The sequence below is a fragment of the Mus musculus genome, chromosome 13, assembly GCF_000001635.26.
Source record: "Mus musculus strain C57BL/6J chromosome 13, GRCm38.p6 C57BL/6J".
In the NCBI taxonomy this organism is placed as follows: Eukaryota; Metazoa; Chordata; class Mammalia; order Rodentia; family Muridae; genus Mus; species Mus musculus.
In genome coordinates, this window is record NC_000079.6 from 37,469,118 (window position 1) to 37,489,738 (window position 20,621).

The following is a 20,621-nucleotide window of genomic DNA, read 5'->3' on the forward strand; positions in this document are numbered from 1 at the left end:
TAGATCAGCTAAAGGGTATGCCAGATTAGCAAACACAACTGCAAAATTCGGGGTCCCAGAGACAAGAGGAACCCTTCCCCGCTATGAATTATGACCCTTGCTTGCAGAGTCTACAACTGTCCTGATGTCTGATTGCAGCCAAAGGCCAGACTACCCAGGAGCATGCAGTGACATGCAGGTTCAGGAGCTGCCTGTATGGGAAGGTGTCAGCAAACAACCTCGCATCTGGGTCCTACTTCATGGCTCTACAGAGCCAAGCCTCGAAGATGCTGAGCAAGGGGAGTAACAGATGTTCTCTCTCTCTCTCTCTCTCTCTCTCTCTCTCTCACACACACACACACACACACACACACACACACACACATGCACACACATACACACAAAAGATCCATAACACTGAAACATTTGACAATATTCAGCAGCCATGTCCTGAAGTCTGGAGAAGCCAGCTTCCTTTGGTGATGAACAGCAGTGTGGAAGTGTAAGCTGAATAAGCCCTTTCCTCTCTAACTTGCTTCTTGGTCATGATGCTTTGTGCAGGAATAGAAACCCTGACTAAGACAGTGTGAACCAGTGTTTCTATTTGCTTCACTGTCCCATCACCTAGTTTTGGGCATCCCCTAGACAATCACCTAGTTTGGGGGCAGATGCTCTTGGCTGACCCTTGGCCTTTCAGATAGATCCTCGGATTCTGGGTGTCGTCTTCTTTGGAGGTATATGGTTTAAAGTGAGAGGAGGAGAGGAAACCGTTTTTTAAAAAGCCACTCTTAGTCAGTGAGGAAAGAAGCTACCTGCACCACAGACAGTTTAATCCAGAGTTGGCGGTGGACAGAAGACCCTTGCACTTGTCTCTGGGAAGCTGCCGGGCCACTATCAAAGGTTCTGTTGCTGGAGCTTAGTCATGGCCTCATATCTAGCACCCCGTGGAACCACAGCTAGAGGACACATGGTGAAGATCTGTTCAGCTGTGTATAACTCTACACAGGGCTTCTCTTCTCCCCTAGACAATCCTTTAGTGCTTGGTTTATGACCCCCTCATCTTTCCCATTGTCAGGGGCTGAGACCGTTGTCCAGAAATCCAAAGAGCTGACCCATAGCCCATCAAGTAAGAAAAATCTCAGCCTCGTACTGACAGTGTGACAAAATGACGATCTGTGGAGAGAAAACAGGAAAACTGCACTCGTGGGTCAGTTGGGAATTCCCAGCAGTTTCTCCACTCCTGAGACATATGTACCTTGGGACTGTTAACCTATGATTACACAGATGGGGCTGGGGTATGAGCCAGTGTGAAAGCTATCCAGCTTGCCAGATGGGGCTGGGGTGTGAGCCAGTGTGAAAGCTATCCAGCTTGCCGTCTAATTGAAATGTTCAACAGTTTCTGCTTCCTTTCCAGCTCTGATCTTAACACACACAAATGACAAGATGGATTGAGCCTGGTTCCTTATCCCCAACTGGGGTAGCAAGCAGGGAAGCACATGACGATGTGCAAAGATGAGCCGTTGGTCTCCCAGTAAAACATGAACTGATTGAACCACTGCCTGCGGTTTGCTGATCAACAGGCCCATTCACGGGAGTAAAGTCTGCCCCTGAATGAGCCGAAGGACTGGAGATAAGCAGGAACATAAAAGGGGCGCTTTCCTTGACAGCCCAGAGGGCACAGACTTAGAAAGTCCCAGGGAAGCAGAAAGAACCTTTTCAGAGTGCAACCCAAACCCCAATTCGTGGGATTTGGCTAGGGGAAGGCTTCCAAGGAGACAGCCCAGACAATCTCCATGCAGAATCAATCTATCAACAAACAAATGCAGGAAGCAGAATGGGACCCAGAGAGGAGACAAGAGGAAAAGGGAGATACCAGCAAGACCAAGGGTTAGTCCAGAGCACCTGCCCAAAGCTAGGTGATTGAACAACGAAGCAAGAGGAAACTCTGGTTCACACCTCCAGCTATCTTCTGGTATTCATTCATTCCATGGGGCCATCACTCATTTCCCTGCTACTTTCTACAGAAGTTTCTTTGTTTGTTTGTTTGTTCCTTTGTTTGTTTGTTTTTTAAGACAGGGTTTCTCTGTATAGCCCTGGTTGTCCTGGAATTCACTTTGTAGACCAGGCTGGCCTTGAACTCAGAAATCCTCCTGCCTCTGCCTCCCAAGTGCTGGGATTAAAGGTGTGTGCCACCACTGCCCAGCTCTACAGAAGTTTCTAATTCCACAACAACTTGGGGGGGGGATACTCTTTAAGGGGACACAGGAGAAAAACAACACCATTGATTCTTGTCAACTTAAGATATCGCTTCCTCTTATTGCAAGGTATTTTCCATTGACAGAGAAGAATAACATTTATTAGGACATTTAGAAGACTATTGGGGGGGGTCCTCTCCTAAATGGGCAAGAAACACATTCTTATAACAAGATGCTCCCTTCCGACACCCCATGCTCAGCTCAGGAGACTTGTATGCCAACACCTATCTGGCTGTTTCCTGACTCTTGGTGCCCTCTTTCTTGCCCGTGGGAAGATGCATTTAGCAGCTTTCCAGTACTGTCACAAACACCTCAGACAGTCAGATTATAAAGAGAAAAGGTTTATTTGGGCTCACTGTTTTGGAGCCTTTAATCCCTGATTTGCTGGTTGAGCCTATGCTAAAGTCAAGCATGATGGCTGCTCACATCATGGTGCCCAGGCTGCAAGCAACCTTTGAGACCTGTGTGAGCAGAAGGCTCTGTGCTATATCACTTTTGTTTTGTTTTGTTTTGTTTTGTTTTGTTTTGTTTTGTTTTGTTTTGTTTTCCCAAAGTCCAGGGACAATTTTATTAGAGTTTAACAGAAAAATTCCAAAGCAGACAGGCTGTAAATCTCAGCAGCTGCCTGGAGGAAGAAGACAGAGGAGGAAGAGAGGAAGCCAGGCTGTCTGCGGCCATGGAGATCAGCCACGTGGTGGACAAGCAGACATACGGAGGGGAGGAGAGCTTTAAAGAAAGAGTGCAACCCAATGTGTTGAGGAAAATGCACCCAGAAAAGAGGTAGGAACGGGGTGCAAGGGTGGGGGATGGGGAGGAAGAGCTATGCTTTCCTGCAGCTGTGAGGGACTGCACAGAGGGCAGAGAGAAGGTGAAAGAGTGCAACCCAATGTGTTGAGGAAAATGCACCCAGAGAAGAGGTAGGAACGGGGTGCAGGGGTGGGGGGTGGGGAGGAAGAGCTATGCTTTCCTGCAGCTGTGAGGGACTGCACAGAGGGCAGAGAGAAGGTTTGTTTCCTTCTGAGAAGGGAAGCTCGTTAGCTCCTTACAGGGATAACTATTCCTCCTACCTTTTTAGCATGGCTTCATACTGGTCAGTGGTTTCTTGGCTGGGAGACTGAGTGGACCAAGCCCTTTTCTGCAGCTGCCACTTTTGGAGCCCCCGCCTTGAGCTGTCTGTCCACTTCCTGTACATCGTTCCCAGTAGTCACCACCTGTAGCAGGTACTCTAATGGCCATTTTCATGAACCAACCATTGATCTGGCTTCTTTGTAAGGCAATCTAGGGGGTCCCCTAAGTTCATCACTAGTTCTATCTCTTAAAGATTCTAACACCTCCCACGATACGCTGCAGACCAAATCTTTAACACAAGAGATTTTGGTAAGACTTACCGTAGCCACAGCACTAGGCAAAGGAAGAGCTTGGTCTAAAGCCATGTTTTTCAAACTGGGAGCTGTCAGTATCGCGGGACACAGCACTCCATGTTGTGGAGATTGTCCTCTGTACTACATGACATTTGGCGATGTTCCTGGCCTCTACCCACTAGCTGCCAGTAGAACCCTCTCCAGTTGTAACAAAAATGACTTTTGATGTTGCCACACATCCCATGGATGTGGGAGATTATCTTTAGTTGAAACCTTAGTGTAAACTGCAATGGCTAAGCTAGATACCACATGTGGTCATTTTGAACACAGCTAGTTCAAATTGAGATATCTCATCATTATAAATTCAAATATTTAAATGAAAAACAAACCATGTAAATTATTATGAATTAGACTAACATATTTCAGTATGTCTATATTTGGTGTTTGTTTATAGTGCAATGATTTTTAATTCATTAGGGAAATTAAAATACTATAATTCATTTCAACTTCTTTTTCTTTCTTCTTCTTATAACGTAGCTACTGAGAAATTTGAAGTAGAACACATTGTTCATACTAAGCCACCTTTAATTTCCCCAGCTCAGCATGGGGTGGGACTCAAGCTAGAGTCCCTCTCTGCTCAGCAGGTTCCACCCCCACCCCCCTGTAACTGACTACTACAGGCAAATAAAACCTTCCAGCACTCTCTGCATCCAGCCAGAGTATAGCAGAAACAGAAGCCTGCTAGTAAACAGCTGACACTCACCCCAGAAGTGTCTAAGTCTCTTCTCTCCCATAAAAACTGAGTGAACGCAGCAGCCTCAGCACCCAGAGTCAACATCCTGCCCATCCCAGAGGAAGCAGCTCCACTGTCAGTATCCTGCCTGTAGATGCCAGAGACCCAGCACTTAGGCAGCAGCCTGCAAAGCCTGACTCTGGGCAGCCATGTAAAGTTTCTATTCTCCTGGAAACAGTGCACCCAACCCAGCAGGACTGCATGGAGTCTTAAGGCTTGCTAAATGCTACTCATGTTCCTCACTCACCTTCCCTACCACACCCGCAGGAGCCCTGCACCAGGCAATCTTCTTCTTCTTCTTCTTCTTCTTCTTCTTCTTCTTCTTCTTCTTCTTCTTCTTCTTCTTCTTCTTCTTCTTCTTCTTCTTCTTCTTTCTTCTTCTTCTTTCTTCTTCTCCTTCTCCTTCCTCCTCCTCTTCCTCCTCTTCCTCCTCTTCCTCCTCTTCCTCCTCTTCCTCCTCCTCCTCCTCTTCCTCCTCTTCCTCCTCTTCCTCTTCCTCCTCTTCCTCCTCCTCCTCCTCCTCCTCCTCCTCCTCCTCCTCCTCCTCCTCCTCCTCTTCTTCTTCTTCTTCTTCTTCTTCTTCTTCTTCTTCTTCTTCTAATAAAGAGACACGTGGAAATTTGCAGCCCCCTTCCCTGCCCCTGGAAGTTAGGTCTATAGAAGCTATCTCCATTCAAATACTACAAGAGCAGTTAGAAACTCAACTTCAGGAGCCACGTATGGTGGCACAGCACTCAAGAGCTACATAGAGACAGAAAGACAGGAGTTTAAGGCCCACCTTGGTTGCATAACAAGTTTGAGGCTGGCCTGGGTTACATGAGTCATTTCTGGATTGTTTTTTTGTTTTGGGGGTTGTTTTGTTTTGTTTTGTTTTGTTGTTTTAGACAGGGTTTCTCTGTGTAGCCCTGTCTGTCCTGGAACTCACTCTGTAGACCAGGCTGGCCTTGAACTCAAAAATCCACCTGCCTCTGCCTCCCAAGTGCTGGGACTAAAGGCGTGTGTCACCACTGCCCGGCAACATGAGTCGTTTCAAAACAAAACAAGCCAAACCATGATACATGTCTGTAATCCTGCACTCGAGCACAGAGATAGATGGATGGATCTCTGTGAGTTCAAGGCCAGCCTGGTCTTCATAACAAATTCCAGGCCAGCCAGGGCTACATGTATAGACCCTGCCTGAGAAAGAGAGAAAGAGAAAGAGAGAAAGAAAGAGAGAGAGACGGAGACAGAGAGACAGAGAGAGACAGAGAGACAGAGAGACAGGACAGAGAGAGATAGAGAACCAAAACAAATCAAATACAGTCTTATCCAGACATGGTGGCTCAAGCTGGGAAACCCAGTATTCAGGAGGCTGAGGCTGGAGGATTACTGCTAGTTCAAGTCCAGCCTAGACTATAGTTGACAGCAATGACAAGAAAAGGTATTCCTTCTCTGCCTGCTTTGCTACTGTCTTGATTCTCCCCAGATCCAAAGTTGATCGGAAGGTCCCAATAGCACAAAGCAAAGGAAGCACTTATCCAAGGGCTTATCCAAGGGCTTATCATCTGATGTGTCATGGTCTTGGACTGCAGCTGTATGGGAGAAGTCTGTATTTCTCACACGAAGCTCTCAGCAGACACTACCTTCCATGTCCTGACTACTTGGAAGTTACAGCATGGGACTCAGATCCACACACAGACACACACACAGACACACAGACACACAGACACACACACACACACCCCACTCCCCCTCTGGATGTCCCATCTGCTATAATGTGAGTAGGTATCTCCCAGAACCATGCACTGAAGGCTGATTTGTCAACTTGTAGACATACTGGGAGGTGGTAGGCTGTTAGGAGGTGGGGTCAGGTGAATGGATTATGGTCATGGGCACACACTCCTGGGGAAGATACTGGTACCCTGTCTCACTTCCTTCGTTTCCTTCATCTTCCCTTCTCAACCTCTCTCTGCCATGGACTCCATCAGCTGAGTCAATTACTCCACCTTGCTCCCTGCCAGGAAATACTACCTCATTATAGACCCAAAGCAATGGGGCAGCATCTGAACTGAAACCTCTGGAAGCGGTTTAGAGCCCCAAAGAACTCTCCTCTACTTAGAAGGATTTATCTCAGGTATTTGTCCCAGTGATTCGAAGCTGGGTTAACACCAACCTACTCTCACCCAGCCACAGGCAAGCACTTCTACTGGCCTCTGTTGGGCAGTTTGTTCCCTCCACTAAAACAGAAGCACTAACACCAATTGCCTCTCTTTAAACACTCACATACACGCACACATACATGCACACATGCACAAACACACACACACACACACACACACACATAGGGGCATGTACCATCCTTGAGCCAAAGCTCATCATCTTCTAAATGACTTAAAGTGTTCAGAACAAAACCCACAGAGTTTGGATTTGTGCAGAAAAGACCCAGAGAGTAGAACAACTTAAAACTCTGCAGCCCAGGCAGACACTCATTCAGCCCACCTCAGCCTCCGGAGCAGCTGTGGTTTCAAGCCTTCGCCATAGACCTGACTGCTGTTTAAGATAACACATTTCCACATCTCTTGCACTCGATTCTCTAATGAATACAACATCCACAACCATCTGCTAAAAAAAGAACTTTGAAGCAATCAGAATCTCCAACCCCCTTGGAAACTACATTGACCATTTTTAAACTGTTTTTCTGTAGATTCCAAGTAAGTTATTTCCACCAGTGGAGAAACCAAGGCTCTGAGGTACCAGACTGAGAATAAAAATTCAAACCGAGAACTCGGGTTCCTCGGGCACACACTATGTGCCGGTCATTCTCCCGTTGCACACGTTTAATCCCAACATTCCAGAGAGCAGGAAGGACAGTTGCCCTGCCTGATCGGCATGGGCTAGTGGCCCTAGGGAGGGCCAGGGAGACCACCAGCTGCTCCTCTGTTCATAATCTCTTTCCTCTGAGGAAGTGCTGGCTGGCTGGCCATCCTGCAGTCGGTTTCCGCCCCAGACCACATTAGGACAGGCTGTCCGAGCAGTAGCTGGAACTCACTGGAACATTTCAAAAAGATCTGTTGAGAATGAAAGCTAGGACTGAACTAAACAAGATCACCTGGTTTGTATGTTATTTTTCTTTCTCCGGAATCTGAAATTATAATTTTTTTTTTTAAAAAAGGATTCAATGTAACCCACAGGGGACTCAGGGGTTGTGGTAAGGGGGATTCCGATTGTATTTTTACGGTCTTGGTGGATTGTTGTGAATGGAGGGTTCCCAGAAGTGAGTTCAGAGGTGTGGAAATGCATTATCTTATCAGTCCAGGTGCTTATCAGCTGGATAACTGAACAGATCAAAGTACTCTATTATTAAGGTACTGAGCTGATTTTCAAACTGAGAAGGGTGCTTGCTGTCTGACTAGGCCCCACCACAAGGAGTACTTGCCCAGCTTGTACAAGGCCCTGGGAATTATCTCTAGCATTATCACACACACACACACACACACACACACACACACACACACACACACACACACAGAGAGAGAGAGAGAGAGAGAGAGAGAGGAGGATGCTACACCCATACACCAAGAAAAACCGAATTTCACAAACTCAGTTTGAAGTGGAAGTTGTTGCTGAAGTCAGAAAGGCAAACACTAGGGTATGAACTGAACGGTCCCACAACTCTGAAGAACAAGGAAAGACAGATGCTGGGAAGCCGAAGGTGGGGTCTCCAAAGGTGAAAATGATTCAGGGGACAGAGATGCTTGTCACCAAGCCTGGTGGCCTGAGTTCCATCCTCTGACTGCAGTAAAGTGGGGCCCCTGGAGTAGGCACACTCATGGAGACAGGAAATAGAATGGTGGCTGCCTGGAGCTGAGATCGGGAGATGGAGTTTGTGGGTACAGAGCCTCTTCTGGAAGTAAGAAGACAAAAAAGGTTAGGTAGCTGGATTGAATCCCCACCCCCACCCCCACCCCCACCCCCAAGCTGGTGGTGTTAACTTAGTGGTAGGGCATTTGCCTAATATGTGTTAGCTGGATCTCAGGCCAGAGGCACTGGGCTGTGGTGAGGGCGTAAGGATAGGTGTGAGGTAGGCTCCTGATGAGAATAACCTCGCGCTGTTTGCAGTGAGCTTTTGCAAACCTTTAGCAAACTCTGTGGATAGGATTCCTGCATTTTTTCTGAACGCATATCACACTTTAAAAGCCTGAGAAAGTGTTATCAACCTAAGGGGAACAAAGGTAGACAAGGCAGTCCACGAGGCTGGAGGATAGACTCATCTATAAGTACAGACAACAGTCAGTTCACTTCTGCCTATACTCGGTGCCCAAAGTTTGAGAGCAGCTCTGATTCTTGTCTCCATGGGCACTTCTGCTCCTGAGCAAGAGCAGCACCCCCTCCCTTCCTCCCTCCCGCAAGCCCTACCCACCGAGAGCAGCGCCCCTCCCTCGCTCCCTCCCGCTAGCCCCACCCACCGAGAGCAGCTCTCCTCCCTCCCTCCTGCAAGCCCCACCCCACCTCCGAGCCAGATTTTCTTTTTTAAGCCTACCCCTTCCAGAGTCCCTTCCCCTCAAGGCTATTCAGCACAATCCAGGCTTTCTTCCTGCAGTTTTGAGTGTGAGGGGTCTCGGGGTGCAGCTTTGTAGGGATTAGGTAAATCACAGGTGCGCCCTCACCTGAACCAGCCCCCAGCTTATTCATTAATCGGGAGTTTACCCGCTGTTATTCCAAGTTCTCTCTCTCCTTGGCAGACTGATGGCCTTGGACTGGTTCCCAGTTTGGGGCCCCTGCAGCCCCCCCCCCTTTCCACTCACTGCCAAAATGCCTCTCTGCAGGTTTCCCCACCTTGTGCCTGGGTTCTGTGGGCGTGGATTCTCAGCCAGATGCCCCACACAGAGTTGGCATCCCTGCTCCTTACCCACTGCCACTGCGACCCACCCTTTCACACACTCTTGGGCTGTGTGTGATCTGAGCTGCTTTCTCTACAAAGAGACCGAGATCTCCTTTCTCACTCCTGACTCTCTTACAAAGCTTCTCCTGCTTTGATCCCAAATTCTTTCTCTCTTGCCTGAGCACAGACTTCAGTGTAGCCAAGAGCTCTCGCTGAAGCCAGTTTACATCTCGGCCCATTCGATCCTTTGAATCCAGCCTTTATTTACAACAATAATAATAATAATTGGGTGTGGGGGGTGTGGCTCTGAGACGGGCACCTGCTGAGCACACATGAGAACTCCGGTTCCATCTCCGCAGGTACTAACAGATAGAAGGGAGAAGAGAAGAAAGGAAAACAAAGTGTACTGACTTCTTTGAGACTGACATACTGAGATCTGCATTGTCTGCACTGTCAGAGACCGTTCCCAACTTCACCCAGGAAAAGAGGCTTAGATCTATAGGATTATTAACTTCCCAACAAGCCTACAGAAACAGAAAGACAGGTACCCACCCAGCCAAAAACAAAAAAACAAAAAAACAAAAAACAACAAACATTTAAAAATGGGGCTTTCAGAATGACTCAACATTCAAGAGCATCCAAGTTCAGTCCCCGAGGACCCAAGTCCAGCTTCCAGCACCCACACCAAGTGGTCATAGTCCGTAACTCCAGCTCCAGGGTATCTGATGCCTCTGCCCTTCAAGGGCTCTCCTACATGCAGGTGCACGTATTGATGGGAAGGCTTACATCTTTTTTATCTTTGCATGTAATTACAAACAATAAATCTTTATAAAATAATTTTTAAAATAAAGTGATGTGTCAGGTTGTGGGTGTGGCTCAGATGGAGAGTATTTCTGAAGCACAAATAAGACCATGGAGTCCACCCCCAGCTCTGCCAAAAGGAAAAAAGGAGGAGGTAGGAAGGGCTGAGACGTGGAGAGTTAGCTTTAGCATGAGTGAATAAGGAAGGCACCGCGTTCTGCTCTTTATAGGCATATTTGCACACTCCCCACAGAACACACAGTTCAAGTGCAAGCTCAATAGAAGAGTGCTCGTCTAGAGTGAGAGACCCTAGATGGCATTCCCGGATACAAAAAAAAACAAGCACCCATCAGTGACTTAGGGGTATGGCTCAGGAACAGAGGGATTGTCAAAGGTGTTGCTCTTGATGCTGTGAACAAAACCTGAGGGAATTATCTTAAGGGAGGAAAAATCTACTGGGTCTCGCAGTTTGAAAGAAACAGTCGCCCTCTGAAAGAAACAGTCTATTGTGGTCAGGAAGCCAACTAAGTGCTTCTTGGTGAAGGGGACGCATAGAGGATGCTCACAACTGGGCATCTTGAAGAGGACTGAGGACAGAGGAGGAACGGACCACAACTTTCTCACCCAACTTTATCAAGCACTACCTCCTAAAGGTTTCAGAGTCTCCCAAAGCCCTGCCACCACCCAGGCACCAAATGTTCTGACACATGAGAACCATTTTGCACCCAGTGAGTGATATCCTGAGGGGTTGTTGTTGTTGTTTTGACTTTTGGATACAGGGTTTCTCTGTGTAGCCCTGACTGTCCTGGAACTTGCTCTGTAGACCAGGCTGGCCTCCAACTGCCTGGCTCTGCCTCTGAGTGCTGGGGCTAAAGGTGTGTGCCACCACTGCCCAGCCAGAGACCCCGAGTTTTATCATCAACATGCAACAATATTATCAATTTCATGCCCACCCTGTAGTGTGGAAATACAAAGAAATGGGGTTTAGAACTGGACACAAGGAAGTCAGCCCGGGCTTCGCAGTAAGACTGTGCTCAACACAAACAAATGGCGGCACGTGAGGTTTGTCATGCTCTCCATTGTGCCCGGCATCCCTGGAGGCACATGCACTCTGCCAAAGCAGAGTGCTCCCATGAGGTGCCATTGTCCCCAGGACACGTAGTGTTTTCATTGTGTTGGCTTCTTCTAGCCATGGTTAGAACAACGAAACAAGAATCATACTATTTCAGAGGTTCAAAGATACCTCCAGGGCTGGAGGGGAGAGAGAACTAGCCTAGGTCCTCCCTGGATTCCATCCCAGTGCTGCAGGCAAAAAAATTATAATTAAATAAAAGAGCGTCTTGGTGTCTTCTGCTTTTACTCATTTGCCTTAAAAGTAGTATACAAGCCCAGGGCCTGCCAGCAACTTTTGATTTTACCCGAAACAAAATGAAAAAAACAGATGCTGTCTCACCCCGCAAAGAAAAAAACCCAGAGAGCAAATGAGTATCACTGGGCGCACACACAGTTTTTGGAGACATACTTGCATCTTCAGGGTTGAAATTCACATTGTGTAAAATACTATGGGAGACAAAGGGGATCCTGGCTGAATAAGATGGAAAACCACTTCCTAGAACAACAATATTCCAGCCATGTTCCAACTGGGGCTTGGGAGCAGGGGGTGATCCTAAACAATCCAAGTCTCCACGTGGAAATAATATTTATTATTTCTCTCCCCTCCACACCCTGGAGTAAGACAACACTAAGAGCTGGCTTTCCTCTTGACTTACCAACCCCTGAAGCTGAGAAACAAGACTCTGTGGGCCTGTTAGGTTTATGCAATTGCACACCGGGCTCTTAGGTGCTTCCAACGCTACTAACAATCTAGAGACAAATGAGCGCCTTTAGGCCACCAGAAACCAGAATTCCAGGTGAGTTCTATAAAGAAAAAGAGGTAGGGAAAAGAGCAGAAGAAAGAAAGAAGGAAAAAAAGGAGAAAGGAAGGAAGAGAGATGGGGGAACAACAAAGGAGGAGGAGGAAGAGGAGGAGGACAAGGAGGAGGACTTTTTGTTTTTAAGTTTAGCTTTTTTTGAGTGTTTTTCGTTTGTTTGTTAGGGTTTTTGTTTTGTTTTGAGAGAGGAGCTTATTGTTTACTCATTATGTAGCTAAGGCAACCTTTGAACTCACAGACATCCACCTGCCTCTGCCTTCCTCCTAGTGCTAGGATTAAAGGCCTGCATCACCATACTGGACCCTTAATGGACTTCTCTCAGACTTGTTCAGCATTATGAGAAAAAGGAGGAGGGGGAGATGATTCTGGGAGATTGAGCAGCCAAAGGATAAAACTGTACTCATTTCTCAACAGCAAGCCTTTGCAACCTAAGCTCCCGAGTAAAAATTTTTTAAAAAGGCAGGCTTCTTTTCCCTTCCCACAAGGGAAAACCAGAAGGGGTGGACCACTAGCCCTCTTGTGAAAAAGATGCTCCATCAGTTCATTCAAATTCCAGCCCAGCAGGTCCACTTCCTGCCTCTCCCATCCTTTGTCCATCCTGCAGAGGAGCGCTGTAGTTTGCTAGCCCCACACAGAACTCCCTAGGGCCATTCCCTCGCTCCTTGGTGACCCTCATCCCTCCGTGGCCACCAACCCTCAACCCCCCCCCCAAAAAAACTAAGAAAGTCCACCCTGCACTCCATCTCAAAATGGCGTTCCCTCCCCCAGCTCCCCCCCCCCCCCAAGAAGCCTCATTCCTCACAACATTCTAAGCTCCAGGGCTGTAAGTTTTGCATCCTCTTTTCTTCCCAGCCAGTCGTAGTGTATATTCACACCATTCTCTCTGGGCCAGATCTCAGCTGATGGGAGCAAAACCCTGTCTGTCTGTCTGCTTTCAGCTTGTTTCCATTCCATCCAGGGCCAAGCTTCCCAACTACCAAAATAGGCAAGTGTCCCAGGTTTTCCTGCCGTACCTCTAACCTTGGTTCCTTGATTAAGTACTTGGTTCCTCTCTACACAGAACTGGACTCTGTCCAACTTGTGTCTCTAGGTCTTCAAGTGTTCACTCAGGAGATGTTTTTTTATCCACAGGTCCCTGTTTACCATTGGAGTTGGTTCTTAAGGATCCTCAGAAAGCATCAGGGGAGGGAACCCTGGTCCACAGCTCTTGCCCCACCCCACCCCGATCCAGGCAGGAAAAGGAAGCCCCTTTGTATGCACAACTTGCTGACAATTGCTGGCTCTTGCCAGAGTGGCTTTCCTCTCTCAACATAGGAAGCTGCTAAGAACTGCAACAGGGCAGAGACAGAGAGAGACAGAGAGAGAGAGAGAGAGAGAGAGAGAGAGAGAGAGAGAGAGAGAGAGACAGAGAGAGAGACAGAGAGAGAGACAGAGAGAGAGACAGAGAGAGAGAGAGACAGAGAGAGAGAGAGAGAGAGAGAGAGAGAGAAAGGAGGAGCTGTCCCTTCCGAAGACAGCAGGGTTGCAGAGGCCGCACAAATGCTACTGTGAGTTATTTCGGGACCAGCAATGAAACACCGAGCCAGTCTTTGCTCTCTGAGCCAGCCACACCAGCGCGGTTCGACTTTTGACATCTTTTCCCTGTGACGAGAAACGGCTGGCTCTTTCAGCAGTTATAGGGGAAAGGGCCTGCTAACCAAAGGGAAGGAAACCCACACCACAGACCCTACAGGAAGGAAGGCCTGCGCCTGGAAACTCACAGGCAGGAGCCATTAGAGGGCAGCAAGTGTCTGGGAACCCAGGCAGCAAGAATCTCTCTCTCTCTCTCTCTCTCTCTCTCTCTCTCTCTCTCTCTCTCTCTCTCTCTCTCTCTCTCTCTCTCTCTCTCCCTCCTCCTTTCAATTACAGGGTGTCTCTAAAGGCAAAGCACCAGGCTCCAGCGTCAGCAGAAATACGAGTTGGAAAGACCCAGACCCAGGCTGTTGGAAGGGAAGGCACCCTCCAATCCCCAAAGCAGGCCCCTCTTGGCAAGGTCGAGCAGTGGCTGTGCAGGTCTCACCCTTACTGCCCCGGAACCCCCCTGGGTCGAGGACCCTGGCAGAACCAGCGCTGCTGTGCAGAGAGAGAGAGGGTGGGGAACTTGGGCACCCAGCCTTTTGTGTCACTTTGCTCCTTGGCCTCCTGCAACTCTAGGACAAAGGAGCGCCTGGGAGCTGCCAGCAGCCTGGGGGCACCACTGGGTTTGACAAGGAAGGACGAAACCTGATCCCTGCCAACGGGACAAGTCCTTGTGCTGTTCTGTGAGGTGACCCAGTTCTGAGACCAGACCGCTAGGCTCTGATCACACTGCATCTCTCACACACCCTGCTCGCACCCCTCGGCCTCCGAGGTAAGACCGTCGCATCCTTCCTTCCACCCGGACAAGTGAGAGCTGCCACTGGGGCGTCCCCTGCGGCAGCAGCTGCACACTCTAAGGTGTTGTGTTTTATTAAAAAATAAATAAATAAATAAATAAGAGCCAAAGATATGTTTGATAGAGCCAGGTATGGTGAGATGGGAGGGGTGCCTCAGCTAGCCCATGCTGAGGCATCCCCTAACCCCTGAGGTACCAGCCATAGGATAGTATGGAATAGAGTTTATTTAGGGCAGGGAAGGGGATTTGGGAAAGGAGTAGAGGGGGCGGGGGAAGAGGGAAGAGAGTTGAGGAAAGGCTGGCCAGGAACATGTGGAAAGAGGGGGAAGGGGGAAGGGGTCAGGAAGAGAAGGCGCAGAGCAAGCAGCCCCTTTTATATAAGTAAGCCAAGCCTACCTGGCTGTTGCCAGGTAACTGTGGGGCAGAGCCTAGAAGGAATACTAACATTCCTCCGTTTTGATTTAATTTTTTACAAAGGAAAAACTAGAAAGAGGTGATGGTAAAGCAGGAATCGGGTCGCCGTAATTTTTAGGGGCTTCCTGCGGACTTTGGGGCAACATGTCTCTGGGAAACCTAAGAAAATGGGTGTATGGATGTTGGTCTTAGGAAAGCTGGCTGTTTCCTTGCTGTCCAGGGTCTGTGGACCCATCTGTGAGTAGGAAGGAGTAGGCCCAGCAGCAGCGGCAGTGTCTGTGAGAGTAGATTAGCACATCTGTAGGTTACTTCACTGGAACGGTCCTGGATGTAGATTTTGAGTAAACACCTGGACTTGAAACACCCAGCTCTCCTAAGACTACACTCAGGGGAAAGGGATGGCTCAGCATAGGCCTGCAGAGACATCCTTGGCGCTCTCTCTCTCTCTCTCTCTCTCTCTCTCTCTCTCTCTCTCTTTCTCTCTCTCTTTGGTTTTTCAAGACAGGGTTTCTCTGTGTAGCCCTGGCTGTCCTGGAACTCACTCTGTAGACCAGGCTGGCCTCGAACTCAGAAATCCACCTGCCTCTGCCTCTGCCTCCCAAGTGCTGGGATTAAAGGCGTGTGCCACCACGCCCGGCTTCTTTCTCTCTCTTTTTTTTTTTTTAAATAGAACACAATGTAAGGGACCCAGGGGCAGCTAGGAGTGGTTTCCTGCCTATCCTGCCAAGGAGCCTCTTTATATTTTACTAAGGCTTCTACCAGGAGAAGGCTTCTGGACTCTAATTAGAGCCCAGTCGGGGTAGGTCACTGGGAGACAGCAATTGAGGGTCTGGTGCAATCTGGTTACTCATTTCTTTCCCCAAGCCCCCAGAGGACAGCCCTGACTCACAGTCACCGGATTGGAAGACCTTCAGATGACATGTTCTAGTTCAAAGGGCCTGGGCAGATTCAAGTGTCAAGTTGAAGGTGACAGGTTACCAAATCCTAGCACTGAGCTTTCGCCTAGCCAACACGCACAGGCTGAAGCAAGATGCCCTGTTCACCTCCTTCCCAACACTCAGTCTCATGTCCACCCTGTTGAGAAGAGCTCCCTTGCCCTGGCCCTGACCTACAGCAGGTGACCTAAGTAAGGCTAGTCTCCCCATCCCGTCCACCATACCCGATGTTTCTTGGTCAGATAATTCTTAGTTATTTTGGAGTCAATGCTACTACCCCCATGGAACCTTAGGCTCTGAGGCCCTGATTCTCTGCCTTTGCTTTTCCATGGTCTGCCCTTGGGACTCTCTCCTCCTTTAGCTTCATGACGTAAATAAGAAGAGGCTATGGGAACCTCTAAACTAGATTCATAGATAGACCCATCACTCACAGTGAGAACACAGTGGCTAGGAACCTATCGGAGTGTGTGGAGGACTTTGCCAGCATTGGGAGGCGTTCTGATTTCCTGTAACAGTAGACCAGGAATTCAGACTAAATTTCCCACTGACAACCATTCAAGACCCTACAAAATATAAAAGAAACCCAGTTCTTCCAACCCGAGAAATACTGAGCCATAACGTTGGCTGCTGACCTTAGAAACAGTCACCAGATTGGAAGATATTCACGGGACAGGCTCTGGTCCAAAGTGACCAAGTGGACTGATCACCACCCTCATTGCCTAGCACACTGCTGCTGTCATTAAAAACTCAATCTGATGCTTGTAGCTTTGGATAAAAACTCCATGGAATGAATACTTACAGGATTTGTTTTATTTGTTTGTTCTGTAAACTAACTCCACCTGGCTAAAAGAAGACACTTCTTCTACATTGCCTGAAACCTCTCTCTGGCCTGTCTCCCACTGTACTACTGCTGTAAAGGCAGACACATCCTGATAGAGGCTATCACTTCAGTTGCAGCCTCCACAGTCCCTATGAACCAACCACAAAAGGGTCTCTGCACTGTTAGGTGTTTGGTCTCACTCACCATGAAGGCTTAATCTTTTTTTTTAAGATATTAATTAATTAATTAATTAATTTATTTATTTATTTATATGAGTACACTGTAGCTGTCATCAGACACACCAGAAGAGGGCATCAGATTCCATTATAGATGGTTTTGAGTCACCATGTGACTGCTGGGAATTGAACCTGTGTCCTGTGTAAGAGCAGTCAGTGCTCTTAACCACTGAGCCATCTCTCCAGCCCGAGGCTTAATCTTTATCATAGTGTTTTGGATTTATTCTTCACTTCCCTGAACTGCCTTCTTCATGTCTAAGATAGTAGTGCTGATAGCAACAAGCTCAGTGCTATTGTAAGGGTTAAGTAAGATGGTGTAGCTAAAACACAAAGTACTGTATCCTTAGCTTGCAGTAAGTGATGAGTGAATATTAGGTATGGTGGCATGCACCTATAATCTCAATGCTGTAAAAGGGGAGACAGGCAGATCCCCCGAGCTTTCTGGTCAACATTCTAAATGAATCAGTGTGCTTCCGGTTCAGTGAGAACCTGTCTCAGAAAATAAGGAAGGCTAGAGAGACGGCTCAGCTGTTAAAGGCAGGAGTTCTCTTGCAGAGGATGGGAGCCCAGCTCTCAGCACCCACGTCAAGAGGGTCACAACTGATGTAACTCCAGCTCCAAGGAGCAAAAGCTCTCTTCTGGCCTCCTCCAACCCTGCACTCAGCATGTATAAAGCCATACTCAGATATACACATAGATGCTTAATTTAAAATATGCATTTAAGAAAAAAAAAGAAGAAGAAAACAAGTAAAGGGAGAACGTGTGTAAACTTAGGGCTACCCTAGACAACATATTGAAATCATATCTCAAACAAATAAACACATGAATATAATAGGGTTTAACAAGAACTAGGGTTCAGAACATGCTATATACAAAAGAAGAAGGAAGACAGTGGCTGAAGAAGACAAAAGACCTTGATCTCTGCCTACACACACCAGCAGACACATGTACACACACATGCACATAAACACATGAAGTACTACCAACATCATCTTCAACTACAGACCAATACCTGAATTTCTTTTGAAAAATTGTACCAATTCATCTTTTTTTTTCCTAACAAGATGTACATCCTGCTCCATCTTTAGATAATTTTGCCTGTTGCCAAGTACACCTTTTCAGTAAAAGTTTAATTTCTCCTCTACAATGCTTGAGAGATTGGCACATCCTCCTGCCTTCCGCACTCACCACACCCATCGCACTTACCACGTCCAGTTCTTCCCACCTGGTTGCTCTGGACAGATGGACGCTCTTGGCTCTGCCTGGGTTGGTATGGGGCATGGCCAGCTCAACTCACTCCAAACCTTGTACTTCTTTAGCATCATTCCATCTCAAATATGTTTTGAGAAAGAGCCAGGACTCTAAATGTGGATGGTTCCTTTCATCCAACCCTTAGTTAACACAAATAAAAAAGATGTTTTTTTTTTTCACACTGCTTGGCTCTCCCCATCCTGTTCTGGACTTGGGGAACGGTCATCCCATTTCCTTGCCTTTCTGGACTTAGGGAACGGACAGCCCATTTCCTTGCCTTTCAGGATGCATTTGGAATCTGCTTCAGGCACCCTAACCATATGGTTGCTTTTCGGCATTCAGTAACTGGACTTGGGAAAGTGTGACCTTTATGACTTCAAGTTGGGGGCATATGATAAAAGTGTTAAAACGGGGCCAAGAAGTAACCTCCTCAGGTTGCTTCCATCCACTGCCCAGGGACTCTGAAGTCTCTTCTACCTCATCTTGGTCTTGGCAGTGAGTGTCCAAGAAGAAGGTAAAGCCTTTGCACAAAAGGAGACAGAGAGATCTGCACTGGACAGGGATTGGGGGTGGGCTGTGATAAGTTGAAGGTAGACCAGAAAGAAAATAATGGGCAAAACAGAGGGAGAGAATCAAGACATAATTGGGTAAGTCCAAAAGTGGGAGGAAGCTGGAGAGATGGCTCAGCAGTTAAGAGCACTGCCAGCTCTTCTAGAGGACCCAGGTTCAATTCCTAGCACATACATGAAGGCTCACAGTCATTTAAAACCAGAGTCCCAGAGGATTGGAGGGCACCAGCTACAGACAGACAAGTGGGCAAAATATTCATAAACATAATATACAATAAATACATTATATATACATATAATATTTTACACATACATATAATATTATATATATGTAGAGAGAGACAGAGACAAAGAGAGAGGAGAAAAATGTTAGAGGAAGCAGATAGGGATTTACAGAGAGTTTTACAGTCTAAGGTAGATGACAAGAAAGAAAAAGTGGTTGGGTATCTGAACAGCCACAGTTCCCCTATGGTTAAGAGGCTTTTAGGATTCATGCATGTCCACCAGAGCAGCTGAGAATGACCTCAGGCAGACAGGATTGACCTTCTCAATCAAGCCATTTTGATTCTCAGCATGTTAATTTACAGAAGGATGTCTTCACATCCTGAAAACCTCCAGGCACAAGGAAGATGCACACCAGACTTTGCTGAGCACACCCACCTTTCAAGGGCAAGATGGATTGAAAATAAGCCTTGCTGTCAAGCCAATACCTTACTGTTCTTTGGAGCTCCAGCTTTGCTGTTTGAAACCTAACAGAAGCCCATAGGCTTCACATCTTAGGATCTTAACACACGAGAAAGGCAGTCCCATGGTAGTGCGTATGGATCCTCCTGAACGCAAAGCTTCACACATTCTGTGAACCAGCTCCTCCGATTTGAATGTATCCCTATGAAGCTCGTGTCTTTGGAGGTCTCTTGGTGGTGAGTCCTTTGGAAGGTAGTTATGGTTTGATGACATCATGAGTGTGAAGTTCCACAGGGGAACTCATAGTTTTATAAGACAGAGAGCAGTGGACATAGTGGAATATACATTTTAATCCATGCACTTGGGGAACAGAGAAGGGAGGATCAGGAATCAAGGGCTAGCCTCAGCTACATAGAAAGTTTCAGGCCAGCCTAGGATCCGTCTCAAGTGAAAGGTGGTTGGGGTGGGGATGGGATAGGGTGCGGCCAGAGCTAGCACATTTGCTGTGTAGCCCCTGTGATGCTTTCTACAGTGTTAGGAGTTATCAAGAAGGCTCCCACGGGGCTGAAGAGATGGCTCAGTGGTTAAGAGCATGGACTGCTCTTCTAGAGGTCCAGAGTTCAATTCTCAGCAACCACATGATGGCTCACAACCATCTGTAATGAGATCTGATGCCCTCTTCTGGTATGTCTGAAGACAGCTACATTGTACTCATATATAAATAAATAAATAAATAAATAAATAAATAAATAAATAAATAAATGGATATTGCAAGTCAGCTTTCAGTATGATGTGCTAAACACACCTCTCCTTCATGTGAATTGCCTGGCCTTTGGCCTTCAGTTGCGGCAACAAGGCACCAAGATACTAGCACTGACATCAGAAGCAGGTCTTAGCCAAGTTCCAAGTTCATTGTCAAGAATGGTAAGAATGGAGCAAGAAGAGGCAGCAGCAGCTTATTTGGTGATGGTATAAAGGCTGGAGGGAGTCGCCTGTGCAACTTTGGGTGTCATTCTAGGTCACTGTCTCTTCCTTTGGAAAACAGAAATGAATTCGACGCTGTCTCAGTTTGTCATACCTCATTACTGAGGGAAGAAGTCAGGGCAGGAAGTCAAACAGAAACTTGAAGTGGAGACAGGAACGAAAGCGGAGGCCATGGTGGAGTGATGCTCACCCGCTTGTCTGCCACACACATGTGTAGCTACTTTTCTTATACCTACCAGTGAGTTATAATCACTGCAGCAGACAGATAGAGTACTTATCATTACTTTTATTACTTTTACTCTCTGTCTCTGTCTCTGTCTCTGTCTCTGTCTCT

General features: G+C 47.3%; 1 long non-coding RNA gene across 1 annotated transcript; it reads right to left on the reverse strand.

The window, feature by feature from the left end:
* Positions 1–7,967: 7,967 nt before the first annotated feature.
* Gm40914 lies at positions 7,968–18,184 on the reverse strand. Its single transcript, XR_001780899.2, has 2 exons — positions 18,006–18,184; positions 7,968–8,271 (listed from the first exon to the last, which is right to left on the reverse strand). It is a non-coding gene; the product is annotated as a predicted gene, 40914 (long non-coding RNA).
* Positions 18,185–20,621: the final 2,437 nt, after the last annotated feature.